Below are 8,250 nucleotides of genomic sequence, written 5' to 3' on the forward strand. Positions count from 1 at the left end.
TATATTTTATTTGCTTGTAATAATGTTAAATGGAAAAGCTAAATTGATGTCTTATTTTGTATTTATATATTTTGGAAATTACTTAAATAGACTTGACTATGTGGAAATAAATTGTGTATACGTTGAACCTCGTCTATTTTAAGGTCCCGCTGAGGTGTGTGTCCGCCGAGTCCCGTAGAAATCGCAATTAAAATCATGCGAGTTTCCTCACAAAAATAAAACAACACGGAAAAGAATCAAACACGAATCAATCGGTTACATCCGCTGAAAAGACCACTTCACAGCATGATATTAGTCACAACTGACAACGCTTGTTATATGTTAGAGTCGTAACAGTACATGTATCAATTAAGTTGCGAGATTGGTTGAACGTCTCAAAATCGTGTCTTCTACAAGAACTCGACTGGGAACCGATCAGAAATTTTATTGACAGGCTCGCGAATTGGTATCTTTCTTTGACATGCTAAGAAAGTTACCTAACACGCGATTGAGTAAAGTAGTGTTTAATGAGCATTTCCCCTCAACCCGAAGACTACATGTGACTATTTAACATGCACCAATAATATCCTTACGTCGATAGGACTTGATTGTTGTCTTACTTCAGAGATAAAAAATGGGCACTTTTCATAAAAGTTTTGAACAATATGTCCGAAATAAAGAATTTTATGAAGTAAGTAATAAAAGTAGCCTTGTGGCATTCAGGGATTTCAACATTGCACGTTGCAAAACAATTATATCTCCTTGATGTTGGGGAGAGAGTAGAGAGGTTACGAATGTCCCACGGTGGTGCGGTTTTTCTACGCTCATAAGATAAGTCATTATAGTTATATAATACACCTGATTTGCAGTAATTGAGAGATGCATTTCGATATTTGGGATCCAGATCTACTTTGAGCATGTTAATTTGTTGAGAAAATTACCCTTGTAAGAGAAATTTGAGAAATTGACTTAGTAAACAAACTTTAACGACAAGATAAAACTCCGAGGTAATCGAACGTCATACCCGAGGTGTACTCCACTAATTACAGCTCACAAAGTTCTGTGTGAGGGTTCATAGGAATCATCTTTTGTCGATTGGAGATCTGACGATGAAAAAAAAATAAACGTCCTGCTACCAGGCAACAAAAAAGCATGATGTACCGACAAAATCTGGTGATGACAGTGAGGACAACACCACTGAGGAGGAACCAGATGAGGAGTCGGAGCAGGAATTGGAGTGTAATGAATATTGGATACCAGATCAAAGTACATAGAACATCACAAACTGTGATATAGAAACTGTGGAAAGACTGGATGATAAGACTCTAGGTTTCACGGGTGACGGCCTTGATGGAGCCCAGAGTGGCGAAAGACACGGAAACGGTTTTGGAGGGGACGCTCTCCCTGTAGACAATGATAGTTCTGCAGAATCAACCCCTGTTAGTGAAGATGTTTCCGGTTCGGTGACTGCTCAGGAAGCTGATGCTGACACTTCCGTTCCGGATGAGCGTGATTCTTCACTTGATGAGGCAGATGATCCCACCAGAGCTCCTAGTATACCAGCAACACGACGGAGAATAATACCAACACCACCACGTGATTCTCCAGAGAAACAGAAAACCACCTGTATATTTGAAGGACTACATTGTTTCCAAACAGGCGATTCAACATCAACCGGAATGTTTGATGAAAATCAACTGGTTACAGTCTGAAGCGAGAAAAGGAAGATTTAAGGGCTTGGAGATGGAACTGTCCAGAACCATACTTAACATCATCAGTAGTGTTTAAGGATTTAGATGTCGAGGACGCCATTTTCATAGTGGGGGAGGATGTACTTTGGATGACACGGAAGTCATTTTTTTAAACAGACGGGAGAATGTAGCAGAGTGTTTATTTGTTAATGTTAAATAAACATATATTGTTTTAAGAAATAAATATGTATTGACATAAAATAAAATTAAAATATTAACATTCCCTTGTAGCGTAAATTTTGGTTAAAAGGGTTAATTCCTTTATTCTTGTACATGTACTTGTAAACTTGCATATGTACTAGGGTCAGAGAGTTTTGGTAGTGTTTGATTGGTTCTTGAGTGAGTTCATGCTTTTCGCGGTTGATTTTGTATTCATGAGTTTAGGTAATTTTGTCTTTGGGTTTCGAGCTGGACAGACGCTCTTAACATTAGTTCAGCTGTGCATTGATTCAGTTTCATGCAGTCTTATTCGTGTATTCTCAGTACACTCTGACCTTCGACAGAAAACGTCAGTTGCACTATTCTTTTCTATTCCATTTTCACAATTAACGATGTAATTAACAGGATAAAATTAAAGTACACTTTCTTGGCTAAACCTCTGCGCTTGATTGCACCACGACATGTTCGATTCCTAACGGCTGTGTGACATATTTTATGAGTGTGATAGGGACAATCCAAGCCAAGATGAAGGTTAATTATTTTATAACTATAAGTAAACAAAATTTTATAATTCGTAATCGCGCAGTTTGGCGCGTAAATATTTTTTTACAAATATTGTATCAAGTTACGTACGATATTTTTAGATACTGGTTATGGTGGCTCGTAATTGTGAATTCTATATTATTTGTATTTTATCAGCAACACACACAAAGCTTCGTGCAGAATGTATACCTATAATTGTATTCGTTTTTGGGTATTGAAATGATTACCACTAAACTGGTGTCATGTAGACCGGACGTATTTCAATCCACAATTGGTAGGTTTTTTTATATTATTTGTAGGTTATCGCATATGCAATTTCATAATTGAGTTATCTCCGTTATTTATACACGTATATGGTCATGAGTACATAGCACATTCCAACTGCATATTTACACCGTGTTGAAAGTGTAACTTTTAAGTTAAAAGGAAGCGTGTTTTTATAGATTTAATTGATATACATGTAGCTGTACTATTAAGCACTAATGAAATATTTCATATTATAAATACATGTAACATGTATGTGTAGATTGTGATTTTATTTCATATTGAGTTCGCATAATTCACTAAAATTATTTGTTGTTACAGATTTATTAACATCTGGTAATAAAAATCGAACTCTAGTTTGGGAGTATAAAAGTCGCCCTTAGTCCCACCTTTTACAGTTAGAATAGATGACCGATTATGTACAATTGAAAATACTATTAGTAAAATAGACGAGCTCGGAAATATTAACAATTTAATGGCCAGCCTTAAACAAATGAAAGCTAAGGTAGAAACCATTGAGTCATCAGTTCAGCAGCTGAAAAAAGACAACCGAAGCACATGAACATGATATAAAAACATTGAAAATTACAAACACAGATTAATAGAGAGATGAGCATGCGCCGACAGAGATGGTAGGGTAAAAATCGCACCGGTCTTTTTTGGATTTTTGATGCATAACAGAAATTACTACGTGCCAAAATTGATATGAGAGTCTTTGCTGATATATAATTTGAAGTTGATTTAAATTTTTTCTGAAATTTGTATCATTATTATGAATTTGTGAGCTTGTACTCACGCCCTCATAAAACATAAACAAACATAAATGCCTCTTTGAGTGACGATTATATTACACGTCCCAACCAAACCCGTCAACAGGAACGCCTAGTAATAAACGTTTAAGCCCAGATAGTCCAGACAACTTGCCTGGAACGTAGAAACAAAAAAAATGCAGATAGACGCAGAAATTCCCTAGGCGATCTTAGTGAAATTAAACTTGGTGAATCAAACTTGCCCAAAAAACAGACTGCCAGCAGAAAGAATCTTACTGATAAAGTCTTGGAAATATTGTCAAGTCCAGAAATCTTAAATTCAATAATTCCTGTCCTCGCAACCAAAATCAGTGAGTCAGTGATCTTAATGGTTGAGTCGCAAGTACTAGAACATGTAGAGGCTGCAACCAAACCTTTGCTTGAACAAACTGAAAAGCAAAAACCTGCAATTCAAGACCTTGAGCAAAAAAGTTGCAAACAATTTATTGAAACATCTGTCCTACAGAGAGCAACTCAAGATAACGTTATGTCTGTTCAAGAAAATTTCGGAGAAATGGGTGCTCAAAAACAGAAAATAGCCGAACTAGAAAATAGGATCGAAAACCAAGAGCAATACTCGCGTCGTACAAGCTTGCGTTTCCACAATGTTCGTCTGAATATAGCTGAAATATTGCTGCTCGGACGTTAAACCCCAGCAAACAAACAAAAAATCCACAATGTTCCGGTGCCTGTAGATGTAGATGGTAACATCAAACACCCAACTTGTTCTAAATATTTGTAACGATAAACTCCAACAAAACATTGGTTAAAATGACATCAGCAGGTCGCACGTCATTGGAAAGGTCAGAAATGGTAAAGCGCAGATCATAGTCAGATTTCTTTTCTACAGAACTCGTCAAGCAATTTTCACCAGTAAGAAGGCACTAAAACTCACGTGGATGGGACATTTATTACAGAAAACCTTACAAAATTTAGAACAAACTTAGTCAAGAGCCTAGCGATTTAAAAAAAAACAAGTTGAGGCATACTGGACTTCTGATGGCCGCATTTTTGCCAAAGTCACTACTGGGAGGCGTAAGATATTAATAAACAATTTCAATGACCTCAATGACCTTATAAATTGTGTCAGTTGTTCCCAAATAGTCTAAAGCCAAGTCGAGGTGGAATTGTCGAGTGTTTAAGACAAATCACCTTTACAGAAAATTCAGGTTTGTTTTAACTTACTTTAGCCTTAACTTAAGAGTTTATATTCTGAAAGGGAACTTCATTGAGTATGTACATGCACAGCCCAATGCAATAACTTCATTTTTGTTGTTATTATCATAGTTTTCTTTTTTTTCCTCTTCTATTTTATTTTAGAATATTGAAATTAATACAAAGCACATTTCATATTACTATAAAAATTGTAAATCCCATTTTTAATACATGTAACAGTATGTTTTCTTTTGTTATTTTCCTTTTATTCTCAATTACCTTTTTAGATTTTGTTGTGGTGGCGATTATGCAACACACGTAAAACATCTTTTTTTATAAGATCTGCAGACCTGGCTCCTATGGCTCATATGTTCACCCCCTTTTTTTTTAATAAATGGCAGGTAGTTATCTTGTGAGCTATAGAGCAGCCATATGTCTCTTTAACAACAGGAAAATGGCTTTTGTACATTCGGCACCCTCACATTTATCATACAATAGTATATTTATGACAAACTTACAGTGCACGTTACATTAGGTCTATTCGTTCTTCAGTCAGTAAACCTGAACATTGACATAGTTTTTTTTCTGCTTTTTGTTCTCCATTATATTTTATTGATGAGTAGTATTGAACCTAATCCAGGGCCTGACATCAACAATTCCTTTTCCAACATTCACGATAAATCCATTTCATTATGCAACATTAGAATTAGAAGTATACGAAACAAACTTGAATTCCTGAACACATTTTGTGAAGAATTTGATATATTAACAGTCACCGAAAATCACTTAGATCCCAGTGTAAAATATTTTAGAAAACCAAACTGACAAAACGCTTTGTGTTAAAATCAGTACCAAGGGAAAAACATTTCTATCAGTTGAATGAAAAGATCGTAATTACGGGCTATGGAACCTCATAACTGTCTTATCTGATCAATTATATTTATACGTGGTGCTGTTTTCTTTATATTCAGTACTTTCTTATTTATATGCGGTTGTATTATCTTTATATGTAGTGGTTTTATCTTTATATGCGGTGGTTTTACCTTTATATGCGATGGCTTCACCTTTATATGCAATGGATATGCGGTGGTCTCAACTTTGTATGCGGTGGTTTCATCTTTATTATGCAATGGATTTACCTTTATATGCGGTGGTTTTATTCATATATGCAGTGTATTTTTCTATATCAGCACTCTTCTTTATATGATGTTTATACGTCTTTATATGCTGTTCTAACTTCATTATATGCTGTAAAACGCTTTGATCATCTCACTGCAAGGCGTAAATGTTCGGAACTTTGAAACTTGATCAATTTTGCACAGCACAATGTGAAAATAATGGAGAAAATATGGCAGGAATTAAGCTTCGAGAATATTGTAGAATCATTTTGAGGGGAAAATAGCACCCGACATTATTGGATTTCTATCTATTTCTCAAATGGAATAGTTAGGTGTAGTGGATGTAGATCGGAAATGATGAATTACGTCTGAAATATTTGCCTTATGGAAGTCGAAAACTAAGTATAAATGGTGGAAACTTCGAAATTCGGAAAGAATTACTTGAAAAGTAATTAGAAAGCAACATAATCATGGACATCAGTAAGATTCTGTCGGTTTCTGAAAGTATTGTGTATAGACAAATGAGGATGTACAAGTTAAGCACGCATGATTTTGATGACGTTGCAGATAATGCACTAGACCAGGTAGTCAAACAAATCATGCATAGAAGAATGACCTCACAGTAGAGAAATAATGATAGGTCAGCTTTTACGGCAGAAAAACACAAAGGCTTTTATTCCGTCAATTTCGCGCAAACCGTTACACAATTATATTGATGCTAACGTTTTAGAATTTCATGCGCGATATGAATTAACTTTCTTTTGCCAGACGTTTATCTCCAATCTCCTATTCACTACGTTAAGGACAGACCAATTAACTTGGAAAGGGGGAGGTGGCTTGTTTTCTGTTCAAAAAATTCTTCTAATTTGTTTTTATTTGGCGAAATTTAATTGCACCCTCATTTGAGGTGATATACCCATATATCAAATATCAAAAAATGCTAGTGGAGCTTGAACTCCAGGTATTCTGTGGAAGTTTGTTCCACAGTTTAACTGTTGCAGGCAAAAAGTATTCAGAGTAGAAGTTAGTTCTTATGCGAATTTCTGAAATATTGTGTGATTGTCTAGTATAATGTCCGTGCAAAAATGAATCAGCCAAGTTTGGAATTAACGGTTGCAAATACTCTAGAGTTTCCTTGTTGATAATCTTAGATAATGATATGAGTCTATGTTTTCCCTTCTGTTCGAAAGTTTTTCCATCCCGTTTCCTCACAAAGTTTATTGATAGATGTTGATTTGCACCACCACCACCCCCCCCCCAATTTAGTTGAGTTAATTTTCATTACAAGAATCCTTAAAGCAGTTATCTTGTAATGCACATAAGTAACATTCAATGTTAAGTCAAACATGCTGAGGGTAAGTTTAATCAAAATTAATTAAGAGATTGTGGAGAAAGCTGTCGTTGAACTTTCAAAAAATGTAACAAGTTTAGTGTAGTCTGAGTTGCTCATTTGCTAGTTCTTTGTCACTGAATTACATTCCTTTGATTGCCGCTATTACATTGGTTCCCTTGATTACCTTTGAAACACAAGGTATGTTAGTGGTGCAAAGAGAAGAGCTTAAAAAATAATGGTCCAGTTCAACTATAATTTTAGAACAGGACTTGACAAACTCTATTTGCAATTGAATATTCACACAATAAAGATATTTGTTTTTGGCTTAATCATATAACAAAAGCATCTGTATATAAAAAGAGATATCTCCTGATAGCAAGTAATAGTGATTTTTACCAGAACTTAACATCTAGCTAGAGCTTGTTTATCTTTCCTCAGACGTAGTTGGTTTAATATTTAATTTTGCAAGTTCTTCAAACGTCATTCACCTTTTACGAGTCATTACTAAGAATCCTTTCATGCATCCTCTAATCTCTCTTGAGCAACATAGAGCACATTCAAAACAAAATTATACTTATTATGCATTATTTCAAAATTAGATAACTTTCAGATTCTGTATATAGACAGTAAAATGGAGTTATAAACATGTAACTGAAACAGGGGCTGCACTGGCTTCCAAAATTCTGTCACCAATTTTTTTTTAATCAATGTTCAGAAATAAAAGCAAAAGTACATGCATATATTTCAAAATCACTGGAAATTTCAAGGTGATGCGTAATTTATGTAGGTTCCTTTTCCATGTATTTACAGTCTGAACTTAATTACTTTAATTATGATTGTGTATTTGCATTTGTAACGTATATTATCTTCTGTTCAGTTGTTAGAATACTGGGATATGTACTGTTGTTTGTTGTAACATTGTACTGGTGAGCATGATTGCCTTACTTAGCTTATACAGATATTGATTTGAATTGATCTTTACAATGAATTTAAAAAATCAAAATCTGCAGTCAAAATGTATACGTAAAACTCAAATTTTCGTTTATTACGAGAAAATGACTACAGGTATTAACAGCTCGATATTCCGTTTTACTGTTAATTAAGTACAATATACAGGAAGTGGTCGGTTTAGCTGGGGG

Source organism: Perna viridis, chromosome 9, assembly GCF_037379345.1.
Source record: "Perna viridis isolate PV_CMFRI_1.1 ecotype Kerala chromosome 9, ASM3737934v1, whole genome shotgun sequence".
In the NCBI taxonomy this organism is placed as follows: Eukaryota; Metazoa; Mollusca; class Bivalvia; order Mytilida; family Mytilidae; genus Perna; species Perna viridis.